The sequence below is a fragment of the Paroedura picta genome, chromosome 3 (genome assembly GCF_049243985.1).
Source record: "Paroedura picta isolate Pp20150507F chromosome 3, Ppicta_v3.0, whole genome shotgun sequence".
In the NCBI taxonomy this organism is placed as follows: Eukaryota; Metazoa; Chordata; class Lepidosauria; order Squamata; family Gekkonidae; genus Paroedura; species Paroedura picta.
In genome coordinates this window covers 26,455,001-26,479,087 of record NC_135371.1, presented here as the reverse complement: position 1 = coordinate 26,479,087, position 24,087 = coordinate 26,455,001, and the positions used below count along the sequence as shown (strand labels likewise).

At 42.3% G+C, this 24,087-nt stretch overlaps 1 protein-coding gene across 17 annotated transcripts in view; it reads left to right on the top strand.

The window, feature by feature from the left end:
* Positions 1 to 24,087, top strand: part of FOXP1 (forkhead box P1) — a 613,965-nt gene that overhangs the window by 301,329 nt on the left and 288,549 nt on the right. Inside the window, exon 1 of one of the 17 annotated variants that reach the window (XM_077325169.1) lies at positions 7,213 to 7,344. The exons of the other annotated variants lie outside the window; for them this stretch is intronic. The gene's annotated coding sequence lies outside the window, so the exon portion shown is untranslated. Of the gene's footprint in view, positions 1 to 7,212; positions 7,345 to 24,087 lie in introns of those variants that run through there. 17 annotated transcript variants of the gene reach the window in all.

The following is a 24,087-nucleotide window of genomic DNA, read 5'->3' as shown; positions in this document are numbered from 1 at the left end:
TGCTCTCCACAGTTTTTTGTGGGGAGCAGAAAGCAGTAGTTTTTGACAGATGCATACATCATCTAAAATACAGTGGTCCCCCCCTTTAAAATTATTGTTTTATGACATAAAATAAGCAGACTGGCTTTGGAAGATGCCTGTTGATTCTAAAAATATTTATTTGTACATTCTGGTAAAAATATATTTTTTCACATTAACCCCTTCACTGGGAAAGCACTTTTTAGCCCTTCCTTGTCTTCCTGGTTTATCTCTTGTTTGTATTTACCTTTTTAAAAAATAGTATTTCTAGTAGATAATTTTTACTGCTGTAAAATTCAGAGACTTGGATTCCATTAACTATCAGGATACCAGAGATCAAAGATCAAGCCTTTTCCACATCTACTTTCTTGATGCATCCTAATATGCTTCTGAAAACCTGGTTTGGAGTATTTGAAATGTTTGTGAAGTATCTTTTTTGTGTGTTCAGTTTCTTGCCTGAGCAAAATAAGGACGTTTTCATCTCAGTTATCATTACGCCCAAAATTCAAAGCAGCAATACTCCTCGAGGGAAATAATGTGTGACTTGGAAATCACATGTAACTTTGGGAGATCTCCAGACACCACTAGGAGATTGACAGTCCTAGCAAGACCTTGGCACTGGACACAGTCCTTATGTGCTTGAATGTCTGAATCACTTTGCATGCAACAGCCTTCATCCAGGCTTTTTCTGCTAGTGGAGCTTATCACATTATTTAAGGGGGCATGTAAAGCAGTATAAAAGCTTTATGGCACAAAATGTGAGACAAAATGAAGGCAGGGCTAAAAATGAACCACTGGAAGTGAAAGGGACTACTCCTGCCAAAAACCAACCAATCAGCGGAGAACTCTGCACAATATCAGTGCTGGAGGCACAGCTGGGGTGGGAGGAGAAGCAGAAAATATGAAAGAAGCAGGACACTGCACCTGGAAGAGGGTGCAATGGGCTCACATTTCTCCTGTGAAGTAAAGAAAATCTACTTTTGGATATGTCGAGGAATAAGTCGTGTGACTCCATGGTCGATACTGAATAGTACAGATTGAAAAATATAAGCAAACAGCATCAAAGCGGAGATTGAGGTCAGGTGCAGATTACTTTTTTTTTTAATTGAGCCGAATGAACTGGAAACACCCAGTACAAATAAAACCTAGTTGTAACCAGAGCATGTGCCCCAGAGGCCAGAACGTTTTTGCCCAGGAAAGGCCACCTCTGGCTAACTAGTCAAAGCTGTTAAAAAGGTACCCCTGGCTACAGCTGTAGACCCAAGTTCAGGAGTAACCACAAAACTTGAACTTGGTTCTTGTAGGGTAACAAGGTAACATTAAGTTCTATGTCAAGCTTTCCACTCATCCAGTACAATTTTATCTTGCTTGGATTAAGCTTCAGTTTATTAGCCTGCATCCCCTCAACAATTGCCACTAGGCACTGTTTCAGGGATAATTTTGCCTACCTGGGATAAGCTGGTGGTGTGAGACAGAGCTGAGTGTCATCCGTATATTGCTGAGGACCCAACCGAAATTCTGATGACTTACCCAGTGGAATCATGTAGATGTCAGCATTTGCCAAAAATGCTGTTTAAATGTAGAAGTAATAAAGTTCTACCATTGTTGTGGAAATACTACTTAGTTATGTTTTACTTGCACCTTGACAGAAAATAGTGGTTTAAATATATAGCCCCCTTCCTCAGTACAAAGGACTGTATTTTATAGTGATCTACATTGTCATGCACATATTCTTCTGAGAACCCACCTTCTTATAAATATTAGGTGATGGAAGTATTTATATGATGATTAAGCAGCTCACTCTTCCCCCCACCTGAAACCTAATATAACACGTGAAAAATGTTTCCCATAAAGTCCCCTTTTTTTTGGCCTTACAATTTTTCTCCCACAGATGTGTAGGCATAAGTCTGAATGGTGGGCAATTGACTGCATACATCAAGCTTTCAAACGTATGAGCCCCTCTATGGGGAGCCTATGTCTATATGACTGTAGTTGCATGTGGTCATACTTGATGAAGTGGAGGAGCGCACTAGTGCTCTGCTTTATTATCCACCACACAAAGACTGCCTCCACCTGGATAAGGTTATAATGCATGACGACTACTCTTGAAAATGTTGATTCGATGGCAACAAATGTTAAGAATTTGTGGAGATGATTTTACTAGATGGGAACTGTTCGTTGTTTCCCAGGCCATCTCTAAACTATTACTCCCAACATGTATATGATATGGAAAATCTGTATGAAAGATCATTATGTCTTTACATGTGTTAGATACTTTAGTGGGATAAGGGTGCACCTTCTAAGATCTGTGAGTACAAAACAAATGGCATCACTTTGCTAGTTCTACTTTGTTGTGGGAAAGGAAGATATATATGTTATAAATCAGCGGTAGTCAACCTGTGGTCCTTCAGAGGTCCGTGGACTACAATTCCTATTGTAGTCCATGAACATCTGGAAGACCACAGGTTGACTACCACTGTCATAATTTTTACAATAGGTCTGTTTTACAAGAGGCCTATGGTGAAATGAGATATTGGAAGCTGGAATTCTCAAAGTAACCCCATCACTAATTTGACCAATCTTTTTTTTTTTTAATTACCGATTCAGTGCTTATCACCATATGCATAATTCAGTTTTTGTCCTGAATTAGGACCAGTCATGCCTGGGAATTAAGTTGCCAGCACAGAACTCCCATGCCATATCTGTCGACAGTGCACATGTGTGCCTTGTGGAGCTGTGTGATTTATGAATTGGCTCTAATAAAATATATATCTACTTGTTTGCTGCCTTTACCTCTGACTCCTCTTATTGTTTTAGTGAGATTCTGGATTTCCCCCCTAAAACCGTCTAGTATCATGGCAATGCCAGATGATGCCACTCCTGATTTTATAATGTTAAAAGGCAATTCCCTATCACAAGTTTAAAGCATTTTCATGTATCTAATAACACAACTGTTTTGAGAAGAAAGTTGTACATAATATGTTGTCTAAAGTTCATTGTTTAAAATACTTTTAAAAGAACTCTGCTGCTAAGATTTACCACTCTGGTTTGCTATGCTTTATGGGGCAGGTGGGGGGGAGTAAAAAAAGAATTCTTCACAAGCTGAAAGCAGAAACTGAATTCTACAATAACAACAATAATAATCAAACCATTTGGAATTGAATATATTGGCCATTTATTTACTCCAATTGGAAAATTGAGTATTGTGTTAATGTATTTTGTATGAATTATACTGCTTGATGAAATGGCTAATTTATTTTACCATATACATAAATAGCTAGCAGTTTTCAGTAGGACAAGCTAATGAAAATGATGCTATGAAATTGTCTACAATATGAGGAGTGATGGAGTAAAGTTATTATTGGTTGAGTGCTAAGACGTTAGTGAACTGGCCATCGTGTCTTTGAACTTTTGAACTGCCAGTTGTTTGTGTGATTTATTGATTTTGATATCTTCCTGTGTTATGCTGCTCTTTATTAATTTGTCCATGCATTTATTTATTTTATTGTATACTGGCAGCACAAAGAGAATTAGATAGTTTCTGTACTCTGAAAATTCAAGGGTTTAAAGACAGCTGGAGCCAGGTTTTAGCAGACTGCTTGTTTTCAAGTTCAGGCTTAACATGCTTTAGTGAGAAAGGAAAATAGAAGTCATATTATGGAATTTGGGGGTCAATGGCTTGTAAATCCCAATGTGTGCTGTGTTTCCCTGCCTCTCTGCTAAGCCACAATCTCAACTTTATACTAAAACTAGCTGGAAAGCCCATTTCTGAAAATGGGCTTTTGGAAGTGCTTACTGTGGGCCTCCCTGGCAGCTTGCAGGGAGGGCAAGGCACGGTGTAAAGGCCTTCCCCACGGCAGGCCCTCATGTGCTGATGTGCCGAGGGAAAAGCCACTGCCGCCGGGCTGCCTTTCTCGGGAGTCGCAAGCCGCCTCGGGAAGGACTGTTGGCGCATGAGTGAGATGGCAAGAGGCGTTCGTGGGGCAGGTGGAGACTGGCAGGAACAGGAGGCCAGCGGCAGCGGCGTCCTTTCTCTTGGCGTTCGCCCTTGCCACTGGCGAGGCATTGGCAGCCCTTGTGGGGCAAGCAACCAGGGAAAGGGTGGTGCTGTCGCTGGGCCACCACTGTAGCCGGCCGCTGCTTGGCTGCCGAAGGCCTATTGCCACATCACCGACATGGCGACAGCTGTTCCTGAGGCGGCCGGCTGCTCCTGGGAATGGCAGCCCAGCGGCGGCAGCCTTTCTGTCAGCACGTGCTGCATGCCCTCCCCAGGGCAGCTGGTGTTCCCTGGAGCAAGTAGCGAGGGAAAGGCCACCATTGGCGGTGGGCTGCCGCTCCTGGTAGCAGGTGGGTGCCCCAGGAAATGCTTTCACCACATCTGTGACACGGTAAGATGGCTTGGGGGGGGGGCAGGCGGCTACTAGTGGGAGCTGCCTTTCCCTCGACACACGCCCTTCCCATTGGTGATGGTTCAGCGTCGCGGGGCTGGTGATCCCAGTAGCAGGCGCTTGCCCCGCGAAGGCAGCCTTCACAAGGTGAAGGGCCAGGGAACCCCCAAGCCCAAGGTATCTGAGAGCCATTGATGTGCCCTCCTCGCAGACCAGGAAGCTTCTGGCAGTGAGGTTTGGTGTGCGGCTGAAGGAAGTGGGCACTCCAGGGGCTGGCCCAATCTGGACTTGCCCAGCTTTGCTGGGCACATCCGGATTGGCCCGCTGGACAGGAAGTGGTGGCCGGACTATCTGGGCCAGCACCTGGAAAGGACCCGGACAGGACTGCCCAGGTGGCCATTGCGAATATATATAGAAGACCTATGGTAAGGACTAGAGCAAAGCCCATTGCTATGGGTGCTAGGATTTCCGAAGGGAGGGGGATGGAAGGAAGGAAAGAAAGAAAGAAAGAAAAAGGAGGTAAAGGAGAGGAAAGGTGCGGGAAGCTTGAAGGTAGCAAGAGCGAGGCTGAAGCTGTTTCCCACAGCTCCTACCTGCCAGCTGGCCAGCATCCACATGACAGGCCAACACCTGCCCTGGAAGCTCAGCTAGGTGAGCATGCAGCTTGTGGCAGGTAAGCAGTGGGGATGGCTGGTTTCGCAGCCACCCAGGCCCTGTGCCCTGTGTCCCCATAGCAGCTGGGCCACCGTGCAAAGCTGAGGCCGTGGATTGCACCCCCCCCCAGACACGCTGCCAGCTGGCTGGCCACTACACAACAGGCCTTCACCCACCTGGGCTGCACATCCTGAGGTGGTTGCGGCCGACAGACAAGCATGGGTTGGGGAGGGCTGTTGTAGCGGCTCCCCGCAGGTCTCCCCACCCAACTCCACATGCTACTGACTCCCCCAATACAGAGGCTGGAGCTCACACACCCCTGCCCAACCTCTGCCCAGCAGCTGGCCACTGTTTAGCAGCAGGCCAGGACCGTCCTGGGCTGCACAGCCAGCTGAGCATGCAGCTAGGTGGCGGGTTGGGGCCATGTACAGGTGGGCAGCAGGGATGGCTGGCTTCACAGGCTCCCCAGGCCCCACTCCCTACAGCAGGCGAGCCACTTTGCAGCACCAAGACCAGTTGGCTGGCCTCCATGCAACATGCCAGCATCTGCCTGGGCCACGAAACCAGATGATAGCAGGACTCATGTGGAAGAAGCTGGAGGGGGATGCAGCCAGGGATGGGACAGCCTGATTGGCTGTTCATTAGGCAGGCTGTCAATCAGATTGGAGGAGGAGGCAGTCAGGAGTGGGACAGGCAACCTAATTGGCCGGTAAATGATGAGGCCCAACTCCTCCTAGCACCCTTTACTGGCTTTAGTATAATGGTTATAGAAATGTATTCCTTCCTAACTTGTGGTATCCCACACTGTGGGTCTTCTAATCCAGTTCTGTTGTGTCTTAAGAGTGGTCTGAAAGATGGGGAATTCACTGCACCCCTGAGTCAGTTAATTTTCCAGAAAAAAAAATCTGTTTCTTCTACTCTGCTTGTCCAGTGACTGGCCCTAACTGGTAATGCTTCAAAATACTTGCAGTGACCTGAACTCTGTTCACATCTTCCTAGCAGGGAAGACCTTGGAAACACTCTTCCTTTTTACCACTGTTTCCATCCTCCCACCCACAAGCTGACTTTGAATATTTAGATTTAATTCTGGACTTGCACCTCTAGATGCTAATCTCTTCTGCTGCAATCTTGAGCCCTGTCCCACTGATCTCCTGGTACTTCAGGATTGCCAGGACTTAAGCCTGACTGGTGTCAGTAGAACATAACTCTTGCATAACAAAGCATACGTTCTTTTGCGGGAGTGTGTGCTTTTTTTGGGGAAGGGGTGTTTTCTGGGAGCTACTTGATTGGCAGATGCTTAATGCTGCTTCTAATTAAATAACTTGACACCTGCCTTTAAAATGTTGAATAAAAATGCTTTTAGCGTGTAAAACTGCCAAACTTGCATGTGCTTGCCCAACTTACTCTGCTAGCTAAGGTGAGGTTTTTCAGTGGATATGCTTGGACTTTGACTTGCTTCTAGCACTTCAAAAAAAGAAAAAGAAAGGCTTTATTGTTAAAGAACGACTATTAATGTTCATATCCTGCTAATAATTCTGCAGGAACTCTCCAAAATGCTGGGTGGATGTCCTGCTAATTACACAGGAACGACTGTTACGGGGATGCTGAGAACTCTTTTTAATCTGGCAATTAAAAAAAACAACAAAAAACTACAAACCTTAACATAGAATTTGGAAGCAAGAAATACTCCCTTCTTCTTCCCCATCCCTCTTTTTTATTCTGTTTTGTTTAAAGAGGGCCAGTTCTAACTAGAAAACAAAACTAGTGAGAAAGGCTAAAAACAGGGGCTGACACCCACACCATTTCGCTGAAAGGAAGAAAAGAAGGGAGGGGGCAATCCCATTTCATTGCAACTATGTTATTGTTTACTTTACCATACACATCCTAATATGGTTACCTCCCTGTCAAAGCCGGCCGAGCCAGGGGCTGAGGGGCCCCCTCAGGGAGAAGCTTCGAACTGCTTCGCAGACAATAAGAAACAAACGGCGCAACTCCTCAAAAGGCTTCCCGGAAAATAAGTGTCAAGTAAATCTTACAGAACTCTGCCTACTGACACACAGCTTTCTCTGCCTATGTAAACCAGTGCCGTGCCACGCTGCCTGAGCGGAGATGCGTTTGTTTGGAAATCTAAGTCCCTGGGAGCATTTGGAGGAAGGGTGGGTGCCTGGTTGTTTCTGTTTAAATTTCAGTTCGAGGGCAGTGGATTAATCCCTTCAAACATATCTTTTCCATGCGCCTTCTGTGAGTCATGTGTGCCGGAGAGCCTTTTGCTAGGAGCGTTAAGGTAAGAATGCCGGCTGAATCTGGGACTTTTGTCAGTCAGGTTCAAAATTGCTAAAAGACGTTTGCTTTCACCAAAAAAAAAAGAAAAAAAGGGCAACCCAACAAGCATGTGGTTCTTTAGATATTTCAGACCTTATTCCAAACGGAGATGTGTTGTTTCTCTTGATTGTCATGCCTACATCCTTCAGAATGCCACCAGTTGTAGAGGCTGGCGGAGCAGAGGTGCACTCAGTCCTGTATAAACAGTGCCACAGATGCAAATGGTATGCTGCGACCAGTTGTCAGCTAGACCAGTTTCTTTTTTAGAGGCTTTTCTGTTGTTTTCTTCTCTCCCCCCCCCCTTCTTCATCTTCGTCATCTTCTTTACTTGCGATTACTCTGAGCACCCTTGGCTGTTCCAAATATCTTCACAGCCTTGAGGCTTCCCAGTTATTAGCTGCGGGACCTAGAACAAAGGTAGGTTGTTAAACTCTGTGCTCCGGGGGAGGGACAAGTTATTTTTGGAGGATTGTCTTCCTACTGCATGACTGGCTGACCTAAAAGGAGGGGGGGGGGAAATCCTCCATAGAGCGTAGGGAAGAGCAAGCAGTGCACTCTGGCAGCTTTTGGGGGTTTGTCCTAATGGTGAAGATTATTTTTATGCCATTGGAAGAAATAATGTTCTTTTAAAAACAAACCAATTAAGAATTTTAAGATGAACAAAACCTCATCAAATTAGTGTTACTAAAGTATGTTAGTGCATATGTGTTCTGTTTTAATTCGTAGGGCAATAAGCAATTTAGGAAGTAGGCTTTTATAAAACATTTTCTTCGGGAGATGTGAGTTTTTGCTTTGTTTTTTATGTTTTATTCCAGTTCTAGACTTTCATAGGAATGTGAACTTTTTAGATGGCATGGTGCTGATCCTCTTCTGTTGTTGATTTTTTCTCTCTTGTATTCACTCAAATCAACAGGGTATTTTTTTTTGCAAAGAGAATTTATTCCCCTGTAGCTGTGTGTAGACTTTACTACAAATGGAGAAAGGAGCAAAGCAATTCATCCCTTCTTAAAAGAAACCCATCTTGGAAGTGATTTTTAAAAATTACTACATTCAGGTTAATTTTTATTTGAAAAGTATGGTTAATTTTTATTTGAAAAGCACACTTTTGCAAAGGTAATACAACATACTTCTTAAATACTTGGGTCATGATCCATACAAGTTTAAGTAAAGTCCCATAGATTTCAACAGGACAATTAGAGTCATACTTAAATCCTATCCATTTAAATCTGTGGATTTTTAAAAACACTACTCTGTGGCAAAATTGTACCCCTGCTGTCTACTTTGGCTATTGTTAGACTACTACTACTACTACTACTACTACTACTACTACTACTACTACTACTACTTTGTATAAATCTTATAGTTAACTCAGTATCTGGGTGCATGGTGGATGAGTGTATGCACATTCACACATACCAGTATGTACTATTTATTCCACACTGCCATCTTCCTTCCTCATTTCATTTTTCTATAGAGTTTTGTTTGGAAATTGTAAATCTATTTTAGATGAAAAAGAAAAGTCAAACAACTCCTGTGTTTAACAAAAAATCTGTTCCCTTATTTGGAAATGATGTAGTTTAAAACAATCCATACAATGTATACCTACTAATTCTCTATAATAATTGTTATAATCTGCAAAAATCTAAACATCGTATTAAAAAAATTATATGTATATAAATATATATATATAAAATTTTTGAGGGGGGACATATAGGTGGGTAGTGGGAATTAGTAGCCTTTAATTAGACACAGAGAAATTCACATTTTAAGGGATTTATGTTAGAACATGGAATGGCGGGTGGCTTGTTTCCTCATTATGAATACTCTCTGCACATAATGAGGTTCATCATTAGTTGATGGAGTGAATTTGCCCTAGCTCTACCTTGAAAGGCACATAATTTACATACTACTTCAGAGCACAAGCTTTAATGGATTCCTCGATGAATAAAATGAAAAGCTACTTTCTTTAAATTTTTGAACACTGTTTTGATAATATCAATTTAATAAGACATTCAGCTTTGCCTGTTAAGTATTTTTCGAAGTTCATCCTCAGTTTTGCAAGGAGATTCATATTTTAATGCTCGGAGCTGAATAGCGATAGTCCAGTGACACAGTCGTAAACATAAAGGGGGGGGGAGGGGTTGTTTTCTTTCACACAGCCAATTCCTTTGACGTTGCTGGTTTACAGTTGTGGCCCACGAGCAGTCACAATGAGCTGCCCCTCCCCACTTTATAATATTTGCACACTGTGTGCCATGCTCCTTGATTAATTAAATCACATTTTGCATGAGAATGATTTTGCTACTGTACATTTACTGTATGCATTTTATTAGTGATTGATCTACAGAAACAGGTTACTGGCTGTCTGGATGACACTGACAGAAACACTGGCCCCACCTCCCTACCTTTTTTAATGAGAAGAGAACAGGGGGAAAAAAGCCTCTTGTACAGTTCCACCTCCAAAATCTGCTGTGGAGATATGATTAGATTAGAGGAAATTGAATTGTAGGCTGCCTATTATGTTATCATGTCATCAGCTTGCTGGAGTGCTGGCATACAGGACAGAGTTAGCAAGATACCCTTCTCCTGACCCCCTCCGCTCAAACCCAAAGCCCTTTAGCCATTCTGTAGAAAATTTAAGCAGAACTGCAGTAACACATAGGAAGTGTCTTAATCTTCTAACATGTAAAGCAGCCTAGCTCATTTTTAGAAGCCGTTCAGTTGGTGGCATGTAAGGCACCTGCACATGGATTCCTGAAGTTCAAGGTTAAAAGTGGTAAAAGGATTTTGCTGCTGTTTTGTTGTCATAGGGGAGCATACCTATAATGAGTTCTGATTTAGTCACTGGATTTTTTGTACAGAAAACTCTGAAAATGAGCATATATTGACCTTAGCAGAATCATTGATGTCATGATGTCTTTAGTTAAATTTTATTTAAGGTATTTTAACTCCGTCACAGACCTGTCTGCTGGGGGGGGGGGTGGAAATATTTTCTCTGTTCTAAAACATATATTTGTTTAGGGAGTTTTCATTGAAGTGTACATGACAATTACAGCTGTTCATTAACAAAATTGGGTATTTGTTTTAAACTTTAACCAATCACTTTGATATGCTAATTATGGTGTAATTTAATTTGAGCCCTGTAATGATGATGCCGTTATTATGGACATAAATGATGCAGTTAAACTGAGAGTAATCTCATTTGCATACTGTACATGCCAGTAAATTAAGCCCTTTCTTCGTCTGCCTCAGCTTTAATTTTCCACTTCTTTTCACACAGCGCCTTTTCAGCCACTCTCTTATAAGCCCACTTTGTAATAGTCCTGATGACTGTTTGATGTGGAGAGTTGGTGCACCACAATAATGCAAGACACAAGATGTAACATTTAAAGGATTCATTATCTTACTGAGTGTTCCCTTAAGAAGCTGGGATTAACACAGGGTGGAAGTGTCTTTTCAGTCTTCAGCATTACAGGCCTCCCAATAAACAAACTACAGAGTCTCACCATCTTTCAGAAAGGAACAAACCATGTACCCTTGTATACCGCCTGGTGGTAATACCAGGATAGAATTATAGCTTATTCATCATCTGCTGTAGCTTCCACCTACAGAAGTGCCCAACGGACAAGTGGTGAAGTCCACTCTAGGCTTAGCAAGATACAAGGCGGTCATTAAAATTTAAGCACATTTCTCTACCTGTTCTGTTGTGTGTCATGTACTCCAGTTTTGTTCTTTGAATCTTTACTGAATTAAATCTGCATATTTTAAGGGATTTCAGGTTCATGTGTGCATCCCCCTAATTTTAATAGTTCCAGGAACTATCCTGTGCAAACCTGTTCATGTCTAAGCCTGTTGGGGTCATTCTGGTACTTGCAACTCTGCCAAATGGTTTAAATATGAACCTGACAACGTATTGTGGGCGAAATATATATTTTGAAATAAAGAGGTCTGATTAGTTGTATTTAGCTTGCTTTTGCTTACTGCTTTGGCAAGCCTGTTACATACTTAACTCTCCATGTAAGGGAACACCATTTTTCCTTGGGGCACTTGTGTATGATATGAGAGACTTTCGTTGGCTAAAAATTATTATTAGGCTCTTGGAAATCTTGTCTTGAACAACATCCCATGACCCAAAATAGTTTGTACTGTTTTCTGTAAACATTCACATTAGTCATTTCCTGGGTGAACGGTATAAAAAAGGTTGAGCAATGCAACTCTGTTGCCTACCTCCTCCACCCTTTTAATGGTACACAGCAAACAAAGGAGAAGCTGTATGTTTGGTTTGCCAACTGTTGGTATTTAATGGATTCTTGTCTGCATATAAATTCAATGTATGTGTCTCCCATATATTTGTTCCATGATGGTTCCATGCACATGTTTCATGGGAGTCCTTGTCTTCTGGAATTCTCATACTGTTAGGCTTCAAAATCAAAAGCAATGGAGTTCCCTTTGATCTTATGCCTTCTCTCATAGGATAGTGCTATATCCTTGCAAAGTTTTCTTCCACCTTTGGAACATGTGGCAACACATTTCCCTAGGCTCCTTTAGTAAAATTGTGCAGAGGCAGTGGTGGTGGTAGGTTTTTATTTTGTTTTAGCCAATACTGCAAGGAATATATCACCATTTTGCTCCTGGGTTGTTGTTGTTGTTATTATAAATAATAAACTTCTATATGATGGTTCCCTACACATATATCAGATATAGGACAAAGTTTGAGTACAACAGCAACTTTAAGACCCACAAAATTTAATTCTTAAAGATGCCACTGGACTCAAACTTTGTTCTGTTTCTTCAGTCCAACACAGCTACCAACTTGAATTTATACTCAGATATGTGATAGAGCTCACTGTTGAATTGCACATTACAACTTAGAAACAGAAAGGTTTAAAACAAAATAACAAACAGGTATAAATTTTAGACATTCTCAGGACTGAATAATATTGAGTCTGATAGAATGTTTTCACCTTGAAACCATCTGATTAAGTGAAACATCTTCACAGCTGTATAGAAGGGACATTGGCTCCTTCTGAACATTTTTTTAAAGTAGCACAAACACACATTTTGATACTTTAAAATGTGTGTCTGTGTGTGTGTATAAATATACATCTATTTATGCAAGATAGTTTGCTAGAATATTCAACCAAGAGAAGAATGTGTATTCATCCCCCCCCCCCTAAATGTATTAACTCAAACAGACACAAAGGAGCGGATTGCATGATTTGTTTTTCTCTCCCTGGACAAATGTTGAACTTTCCAGCAATTAATTGTGTCATATGTGACAAAAAGGGTATTTCATTGGTTTATTTACCAAGCCCCCCCCCTAAATCCTCTGGGCTCCCCTTCTCACATTTTCCAGTCTGTGGCCCACTTCAAATGTGTCAGGGCCCCCAGGAGGCAATATGGCCCTGTTAAGAATGGCTGGTCTAGATTACTCATTTTGATTGCCTTTAAATAATTGTTTATAACATTTATATTATTATTATTATTATTATTATTATTATTATTATTATTATTATTAAAATGACGTCATTCATAGCTTCTCAGCCTCAATTTCCTGAGAATTACAACTTCTTACAAGATTGTGGGTTGGATCAAACAGAAAAGCTCTCTTTCTTTGCCCCAAGCAGCCTGCCATTGTCCTACGACTGAGTAGGTTGGGAGAACATTGTAAACACAGGATGAGATGATGCAGTGATAAGGAACAATTAAATAAAGTCATCTCCTCCTCCTCCTTCTCCTCCTCTTTACAGTATTTCCTGCTTATAATTATGCATTTAACCCCTATACTGTACATCTTATTAATACTGGTCCATTTATTTGTGTCCTCTTCCTGGAGAGTTCAGGAACAACAGACTTGATGCCTTCCCCCCATCAGTTATGTGGACTCTTGTGCCTCAGTCAACTAAGGATTCCCACTACATGGATATAGATTTTCTAAACTGTGGCTATGGGTAGTTGCTTACAACATTGAAGTATTATGGTAAAATTGGTGATTCAGTATATAAACTTTTACAGTGAAGTTATTGTTTTAAAGCTTAGAACAATATTTAGCAAAATGAATTCCAGGAGTCCCAATGGTATTCCAGGGGATCTGGGAGTTTATCTTAAAGACAGAGTGTTAACTTCATAACCACCCAGCTAACATGAGGACAAAGCACCCTCTAGCAAGTAAATTTCTTGCTGCTTCTGGTAGGAAATTTCTTCTTGACAATGAATGAGATCTTGGCTAAGGCCTTTTAAGTTGTTGCTTATATCGTCGTGTACTTTCTGAGATATGACCTGTAGTAGATATGGTTCTGACAATATTTGTTTAAGGATGGAGGCTTTCATGGAACATATGTTCAAAGGGGCAGTCCAACATAGAGTGTGTGCTAGGAAAGAAGAGGAGGCCTCAGGAAGCCTTTTAAACTTAGGCTACTCTCCCTTCCTTTAGAACTTACTTCTAGAAAATTTGCATGGTGCTGCATTTGCCATAACTCTTGACCCCGGGATGCCTTAGAAATTTAGCCTATGGACCTATATCTGCAAATGTATATGTTCCTACTTCCCATCTCTTATCTTTCCTATCCCATCTAGTCCCATCCCCCTGCTGTTGTTGTTTTAAGATTGCCAGTTTCCTGGTGTAGGACTTGCCATTTTTGCTAGTGCCAAATGTCAAGTACGTTCCAGTATAATACAATGCAACATAATGTCTCCTGAACCTTAGTTGCAACTTGGTCCTGATCTCAAAAAGGTGGTCCAGTTAAAATAACCACAGCAATGCTGCTGATATCTGCATATGTTCTGTGGGGCTATTATAGAACAGGGATGCTGTGACATGACAGTCAAAATTATAATGTTTGAAGGTGTTGATCACATGTGAGTTTATACCCCAGCCTGTTTGGTTCATGCTGATCAACCATGGACAGGTACCTGCTGACCAGATTTGCCTTGGGTTTGTGCAAATATGTGCAAATGAGAGTCAGTATCTCCCCCCCCCCCCCGGACTTAGTAGGTTAGATCTCCTCATCCTCCCTGACGCTCTGATAGCAGGGGTGGGAATAATGAGAGTTTCCGCCATGTTGGGATTGTTTTAAAGTCTTTTAATGGGTATTTTAATGGGGACAAGACTACTGTGACCCACCATGAGCCTATAGGGAGTGGCAGGAAATTAATTAATTAATGATGATGATGATGTTCAAACTGATTGTCAGCGTCATGAACACCAAAATGTAGGATTTTATTAAAACACAGCATAAAACACATATTGATGCATATGATATGTGACTGACCTAATAGTCTTATTTAAACAATTGTCTGCTGACTGGAGCAATTATACAAGTGGTAGTAGAACTTTCCCATCGGCTTAGGGTGGATAACAACATTTTAAAAACTGTCTCCTTTATAAACCATACTAAAGGGGTTTAATTTATGCCAGGCGGGTCAATATTTTGTGTGTGTGTGTGTGTGTGTGTGTTGGGGGACTTCTTAGGCAGGCAGGCCAGCATTTCCTCAATGTTAATTCCTAGCCTCAACTATAGCTGTGGCAGAACAGCTTACAGTTCTCTAGAATTGTTGAAGGTCCCGAAAGGCCCTTATCTCACCAGGGAGAACATTCCACCCGGATGGTGGCCTGGTGGAACGAGGTCAGTCTTACCTCTTTTGGACTGGGAATCCTGAACAAGTGATGATCCTTTGATCTTAATGATCTTTGTGGGGAATAGCGGAAGAGGTGATCCCACAGATACAGGGGTCCCAGACCATTTAGGGATTTAAATGTAAGGTTCAAAACCTTGAATTTGATTCAGTCTCCAGTCTGGAGCCAGGGCAGGTAGGAGAGCACTGGGGTAATATGTGTTCTTCACTGAGTCCCAGTGAGGACTTATGCTGCTACATTCTGGACTGATTGGAAGTGCTGGATCAGCTTCAAGAGCGAGTTACAGAAGCCTATTCTGGAGGAGACTGTTATGCAGATCATGGTAGCTTGGTTAGGTGTTGATAGATACGGTGCCAGTCATTGCGTCTGATGAAGGAGGTAAAACACCTGGTGGGCAACATTTGTGACCTGGGCCTCCATAGACATGGGGGATCCCTGTACATATTAAATAACATCTGGGAGAGAATAATCCCCTGTGGAACTTCACATATTAGGGGTCACCACTGGGATCTTCTCTCCTCTGTCCCTGATCTTGTAGGAAAAACTGTAGCCATTTTAAGACAATGCCTTGAATCCCCATATTGGCTAGGTACTATGCTAACAGCCCATGAGTCACAGTATCAAATGCCTCTGTCCTATCTAGCAAGAGCAGTAGTGCCCAATCTGCCTAGATTCAGCTGACTCTAGAGATTGTCTGTGAGGGTGACAAGAGGGCAGAAATGGGATTGCAATGGGTCAAGGGCCAGTGTATCTTCCATGTGTGAAAAGCACCTGTATTTTATGGTTAGGGAGGAATGCAGTGGAACAGTCTGCTAAACAATCATAAACAGGCTGATGAACAGTAAAATTTATAATAAAAAAAACCAGTTCCTTGATTGTGACCAGCAGAACTGGTGTGTGTTTGAGGGTCCCCAATAGAGAAGGGTCAGCTGTTGTTGATCATTACAGAATGCAGTAATGATCATCTCTCTACATTTCAGTGCTGTCCACAATTGAAACTTGGTTGAAAGCTATATCCAATGTCCTTACCGGAAGGAAACATTAATTAAAAAATTGACCCTGCAAGTGACTTTTTGAAAATGACAGGTGGAGATAAATGAAATTTGTACACCAAAATAATTTTTATGGAAATGCTGTTGAAAGAATAAAAGCAAGACTCTAGAAATGTAGCAGGAAAAAAAATCCTACCGAATTACAAGACAAGACATCAACTACATGGGATAAAATAGAACAATTATTGCTACTATTTATGATGGAAGAGTCTAAGACAAGTGTTTGGTGTATGAGTGTGAAAGTCATTGCTCAGTGCAGAAATGTAAAAGCTGAGTTCTTTTAATAGGCTTTAAAAGAAAGTGTAGATGATGCCTAGGAAATCTTTTATAATAAACAATTGAATTCAACTTTGGGTCATGGTAGCCTTGTAAAAGCCATGACTAAACAGCCTTAAATGGTGTGCACTAGTCCAGTCTGATTGAATTGTTTTGGAATTCATCTTGAATCTCAGTAAGAAAGGTGGGCTATAGATGAAGTAAGTAAATAAATACATTACCAAATAAAGAAGGGATCTGACACTTTTGTACGAAGTAAAAAAGAACAACTTTGGAATTTCTAGATTATAAATGGTTTTATTGCTGCACACATCAACAGATAAGCTAATTTTGTTTATTCATTGGCACTAAATTGCCTTATGAAGATGTACAAGAGTGACTGCAAAATAAAACTATTATTAACAGAGTGCATCCTGTTCCTCTGTTAGTACAAATGTCTTACATCCATTTGGGTGCTGGTGAAAGGGCAGATTCCTCTCAGTGTATTTTCCATTTCACACCCTTTGTCCTTATTAAGAATCTCCTGATCCCAGGAGCAGTATTGTGGGGAGCCTAGGGGACTGCAGCAAGATAGATGAGAACCATTCTGCAAATGTAGCTCCACTCATTCTCCTTCATGTCCAGCCCATTATATTTATAGTCTAAATTGTGGGTGGCCAGTTTGTGCCATGGCTTCTGTAACTGGCATAGGTAACTGTGTTCTCTGATTTCCCGGTTTTGGAGTACAAGGGCGATGACATCTAGACTCCCATTTACTTGTTGATTCAATAGACAAAAGTCAACCACCCCGAATTGTAAATAGAAAGGGGCAGTATGTAAATCAAACAAACAAATAAATACAATCACAAAAATGTACCAGGGAAATCTGTTTTGAGAATGGTATGCTTTAGTAGCAGGACCTCATCCTTTGCTTGGATGTTTGCCGTAAAGATTGTCATTAATCTGAATAATTTAAGTTTTTCATGGAAACAGTTGACCCCCACCATCTCTGCTTCTGAAACAAAATATTATTTTGTTTATGTTATAAAATGTTGGTTTTGGTGATATATCATTTAACATTCCCAAAAATAAGGCTGGTAAACATCACAATATCTTTGGAGATGCAGGTCATAGCAACTTCTCTCCTTTGAAGAAACAATGGTCATGATTTTTCCTGCTGTTCCATCAACCATAAGACATATTTTCCCTGTAGGTTAGGTTAGGTGTTCAGTTTTTCAGTTTCTTGGTCTGGAGTTTCACATCCTTGCCATTTCTCATTGCCCAACATGTGTTGCCATAGCTGAGAAGAATTAATTGTGTGAATCTTTTTCTGCAGCATCATTATTTACTTGTTGTATTTATTTGTTTATGCTCAAGATATATATCCTGCTTTTCTCTATAAAATATCTGTAAGATGCTTACAACAGTATACAACACTGAAAATATCATGGCGAAATAATAGAAACAGGAACAAAAAGTGTACTCTCTCTCTTTTTAAAATATAGATTCTCTTTATTGAGGAAAGGGACATTACAAGAAAAGAAAATAGATACTACATATTGCATTTACAGAACTACAAATTTGAATATTAGCATTTTCCAGTATCATCAGGATAATCTTGTAAACTGTCCTAAGAGCCAGTGTGGTTAAGAGAGGTGTAGTGGTTAAAGAGGGTGTACTCTAATCTAGAGAAGTAAAGGAGGGAGGGAGGAAGGGAAGGAGGGAGGGAGGAAGAGTGCCAGAAAGGAATGAAGGCAGGTAGGTAAGGGGGGGAAGGAAGAAAGGAAGGAAGGAAGAAAAGGGGAAAAGAAGGGAGGAAAGGACTTTTCAGGATAAAGAGGAAGGCTTGTGGGGAGTCCCCCCCCCAGAAGTCATGCCATGGCCTTTCCCGGCCTCTGCAAGCCTGCCCAGGGTGAAGGGGACAGCTGGCTGGGACTCCCCTGTCCCCCCCACCTCAGGCAGGCTCGGCGAGGCTGAGAAATGCTGCGGCGCGCCTTCTGGGTCAGGGGAAGGGAGGAGGCAAGTCCCATTCACTTCAAGAAGGCCCAGCGCAGCCTTTCCCGGCCTCTGTGAACAGGATAAAGTGGAAGGCTTATGGGGAGCCCCCCCCCAGAAGTCATGCCATGGCCTTTCCCGGCCTCTGCGAGCCTGCCCAGGGTGAAGGGGAGGGCTGACTGGGACTTGCCTGCCCCCCTCTACCCCAGGCATGCTCACCAAGCCCGGGAAATGCCACAGCATGCCCTCTGGGCCTCTGCTAGCCTGGCTGGGACAAAAGGGAGGGCTGGCTGGGACTCGAACCCCTTCTTCTTCTTGCTGTTACAATCTTCTGCTGCTTATTGTTGGGCCCTTCTTAGAAATGCCAGTTCTAGTTGGGAAAATCTTGGTGATTTTGGGGGGTCGCATCTGGAGGGTTTGGGTAGGGGAGGGACCTCAGCAGGGCCCATCATCTAAAGCTGCCATTTTCTCCAGGGGAACTGATCTTGGTCATATGGAGATTAATTGTAATAGCGGGAGATATCCAGATGTTCTCTTGAAGTTGGAAACCCTAGACCAGGGGTAGTCAAACTGCGGCCCTCCAGATGTCCATGGACTACAACTCCCAGAAGCCCCTGCCAGCGAAAGCTGGCAGGAGCTTCTGGGAATTGTAGTTCATGGACATCTGGAGGGCCGCAGTTTGACTACCCCTGCCCTAGACATTCTTCATGCAATGCATGTTCTCAAGCACTGTGCTAAGGTGCTTTCACAAAGAAGGGCTCCAAGGAACTCGTGTATGTATAATGATAGTTCAAGGGGAGGTAAAATATTTAGTAAGGAATCATAACCAAGACAGGGAGTGGCGTATACAGTATACCAAACCAGCTGTCGCAGGGCGTAGTGGGGGTGGGGATGAAGTGATGCCTGCTATCAGGATATAATGAAAATGCAGTAGAGGTAGCCTGAGACTGAATAAATACTTCTGAATTATGCAGATGTGTTCCAATAGAATTTATTTTCAGATGCTGGAATTATTTGCAGAAGTCCCCTTGTGTTGTTAAGGAACTAAGCAAGCTTGGTGTAGCAGAAAAGAGTAGTGGCCTCTTATCTGGAGAACCGGATTTGATTCCCCACTCCACATGCAACCAATTGGGTGACCTTGGGCCAGTCACAGTTCTCTCAGAACTCTCTTGGCCTCATGTGCTCCACAGGGTGTCTGTTGTGGGGAGAGGAAGTTGGTTTTTCAAGGCTACTAGAGCTGTCTCAGTTCCAACCCAGACCCAAAGCTACATTTGAAGAGTTAGAGTGCAGATGTTTCTTCTGAAGCTGTTCTGCGACTTCCCTCTCAATCACCTTCCTAAGGTAATTAAGTTTTGATATCAGGTGATAATTAGCTCAGTCCTCAGGATCCAAGGATGGTTTCTTGAGAAAGGGTCTAATTACAACCTCCCTCAAGGACGTAGGGAATCAACCCTGGGAGAAAGGTTCATAATGCCTGAGCCTTCAGGGAGGGAGGTATATAAATGTGAATCAATCAGTCAATCAATCAATAATCTCAGCGGGGGGCTCCAACCACTTCACAGCAGGATTTAACCCGCTATGAGGGACAGGGATCTGAGGGGCAAGTTGTTGGCCTTACAATTAACAGGATCCTGTCAACATCAGCAGGCAAGAGTTCAAGTAGTCAAAAAATGGGCTTTGATGTAAACATGGAGCCTTCAGCATACTGCTGGGAACAAAGCTGGTGGCAAGGTGATGGTGGAGTTTCAAGATTTTGCCTTTGAAGAATTGTTACAAAATTGTCACAGTTAAAACCCCAAATTTCTGTACCTCACATTCAGGAAGATCAGGTTCTGTGCTGGATATGAATCTGCAGATGCGATGGAGACAGAAAAATAGTTGAAGCTGTTTTTTTCTTTACAAATAAAGGAGAAATCAGTTCTTTTTTGCCATGTGTATTTTTCTCCTATTAAAATGTTGATAAAAAGGCTTGTTTTTTTTTCTTTTGATTCGAATCTTGAATTCATGAGGGAAAGTAGAGGAGCGTATTTGCCTTGAATCACTAATTTGATAGGAGAGCTGTCATCAAAGAAAAGCCACACAGTGAAGGATCTAATTAAACCCTATTAGTAAAAGTTTTGTTGCGTATGTATCCTACCTACCAGATATCTCATCTCAGACCCAGTTCATATCACATCAGTATAGTATGGTTACTGATTGGATTTTATCCTGACTGGTAACAAAGCCAAGATAATCACATGCAATATGTTGTGATCATATTATTGCTTAGGGAAAAAAAACATTTATGTATTTTGGGGGAGAATAGAATATTTATTTATGTATTTGGAGGGGAATCCAATATATATTTGCTTTGTTACCATTGTGCTTTTTTTTTTTTACATTAGGAACATAAAATACAGCAGTGGATCTCATCCTGGGGGTCGGGACCCCTCTGGGGGTAGAGTGACCCTTTCACAGGGGTTGCGGCAGGGCAAGAAGCTTGGCTGGGGGGGTGCCATCCACAGAACGGCCTGGTGGGGTAGATCGAGATAGAGCGTACGTCTGTCTGGAGCAGCAGAAAAGAGTGAGATCGGTATGGTGGGACAAGAGACAGAGCTGAACTGAGAAACCCCAGACAAAAACCAATTTATATACAATCATGAACAATGGATCTTCACACCAGTTTTGGTTTAATTTCTGTGAAAGAACACATGCATAATTTTGTGGTTGGGGGTCACCACCTCATGAGGAACTGGATTAAAGGGCCGCGGCATTAGGAAGGTTGAGAACCACTGAAATACGGCAGTCATATTTTCTCCGGTATAACATACTATTTAGTATATTGATAAAGTTTAAAAGTATAAAAAGAGGCTGGATAGCCATCTGACGGAGAGTCTGATTCTGTGAAGGCTCAAGGGGGTGGCAGGTTATAGTGGATGAGTGATAGAGAGGTGAGTGTCCTGCATAGTGCAGGGGGCTGGACAAGATGACCCAGGAGGTACCTTCCAACTCTATGATTCAATGAAAGCTTTCATTTTGTTCAGACAAAATTGCAGATGTACGTATGCCTGGACATAGTGCTTCAATCTGTATTCTCTACTTTCCCCCTTGGGGGAATTACTTACATAAGTAATTATTTATTTTCATTTATTAATTAATAATATTTGTATGCTGCAACTCCCAGCACACCATAAAAAGTCATACAGTAAAGCAATAAAGTCAAAAATTCCAACACAATCATAAACTCTGTCAGTACCCACAACTTCCCCCATCCTGCCTCGCCGTACACTAGCTCCAGGGTGCTGGTCTAATGAAACATTGGAGGAAGGGAAGATCTTCTGATCCCACTGGCCTCAACCAAAGGCGGAAGAGCTCTGTCTTACAGGCCCTGTAAGGAGCTTTATAAGCTCCTGCAGGGACCCGAGTTCTTTTGGGAGTTCATTCCACCAGGCCCTGGGCCTGGTTGAAGCCAGGCAAACGTCACATGGCCCAGGTACCTCCAGCCTATTCACTGTCATGAAGCACAAGGCCTTGTGTGCGACATAGGGAGTAAGACAGTCCCCAAGGTACACTGAGCCCAGACCACGGGTGACCTTGAATGTCAAAACCTGATCTTAAATAAATAACTGGTAGCCAATTCAGCTGCTTCAAGTGCAGGCTAGATGTGGTTCTTCCATGGTATCCTGGTGTACTACTACATATCACTGAATAAATTTTGAACCAGATCAAGGGAAATGAATGTTCAAAAACAGCCACTTCCATTCATTGAGTTATCTGAAGTTGCACATTGTACAGGGTATTTATATCCTAAAATGAACTGGGTAATCCGTGCATTTATTAAATTACAGGGGGAGTATGAAACTCTTGCGGCACAGAGTGGTAAGGCAGCCGTCTGAAAGCTTTGCCCATGAGGCTGAGAGTTCAATCCCAGCAGCTGGCTCAAGGTTGACTCAGCCTTCCATCCTTCCGAGGTCGGTGAAATGAGTACCCAGCTTGCTGAGGGGGTAAACAGTAATGACTGGGGAAGGCACTGGCAAACCACCCCGTAATGAGTCTGCCATGAAAACGCTAGAGGGTGTCACCCCAAGGGTCAGACATGACTCGGTGCTTGCACAGGGGATACCTTTACCTTTACCTTTACGAAACTCATGGGGAGAATCCCCTCCCCCATTGCTGAGCTAGCATAACCAGGCCCAACCACTGATCTCAAAGCGTGATTGAGGCAGTATCTGAAAGCTGCTCCAAGTCCAGAATGACTCCTGGCATACACTGCAGGAAACATATCGATCCACTGCTGTTACAGCCAGGCACCAAGTAACTGCCAGTGGTGGGGCCTGGATTAGCTCCCAGTGTCCACTGCTGTGGCTGCAATGTGGGCCTCTGCTGCTATGGCTGCTGGGCTCCAGCACAGCTCTTAGCCACTGCAGAAGCTAAGTAAGTGCGCTGTTTGTGCGTGCACAGAAACTGCTATTTAAATATTTTTGAAATTTTACTTTGAGAGAAATGTAACGATTTCAGATTTTTCCACAAAACTGGAGAGTCCCCCAAGTTTGCTGATAACTCTGTTCAATGTCTTTATGGCCCTGATGCACAGATTTAGGTATCCACAGATGGGGACTATACATTACTAATATATAAACAAGTACAAGCCCACAACAGTCTCGGGGACACCCAGCACTACTCCTTGGCTAATAATAATATATAAACAAGTACAAGCCCACAACAGTCTCGGGGACACCCAGCACTACTCCTTGGCTTATATCTCCATTGCTGGTGAGCCTAACACAGCTCCCAGACTGACCTGCCAGTAGCAGTATGTTCTAGCATGGGGGTATTCAAACTGTCATTCTCCAGATGTCAATGGACTACAATTACCATAAGCCTCTGCTTGTATGGTATTTGTAGTCCATGGACATCTGGAGAGGTACAGTTTGACCATTCATGTCCTAGAACATGTAAGGATTTCTTAGAACCTTAATGGGAATGCCTTAAAAAATCAGTTAGTTTGTCAATCATTATGAGTCTTGTTTTCCTGTCATTCATCTGTCCAGAGGAGTATTACACAGATTACAAAGCTTCTTAGGCATAGTTATTGAGGAGCAAAGGTGAACCAGACAGGCTCAACCAGTACTCTGCATAAAGTTGATTTTACAGCATGAGAAAGGATGAGAAAAAAATTCCGCTCCTCCCAACAGGACGTTTGTTAACTGGAAAATGCATTTCCTCAAGTATTTTTGTAGTTTGACCTGAAAGTTAGATTGTGTGAGGTGCTGGAGGCTGGGATTGTATGACATGCTTGCAATTTCTTTCACGATAATCTGCATAATTATTTTGATAGGAATGAAAAACAACAAATAATCATACACAGCAAACATTTTCACATTACAGTAGGATGTAGTTACATCAAAATGTTTGTGCACATGAATGCATTCTGGTTTGCTGGTTTCTTTGCACCAGAACAGTTTGTATGCAGTGTGCACCTCTTGTTATATCTGTGGTAGATTATTAATCACATGTGCATATGTGTATGCTTGTGGGCACACATACATGCCTACCTAGTTATACTGTTCCTCTGCATTGTTGTCTTGCTGATCTATTTTTATACATCATCACAATTTTAAAGAACTCTTCTGAATATTTTAAAGTGCAGTTCTAGTCAACATTATTTCAGCCTAAATCCATTAAAATCAATATATATAGCCTGGAGTAGCTCTCCATAGCAGGCTTTTTCAACCAAGATTTCATGAAATTCTGGTATTTCTTGACAGTCCAGAAGGGCTTCACTGAT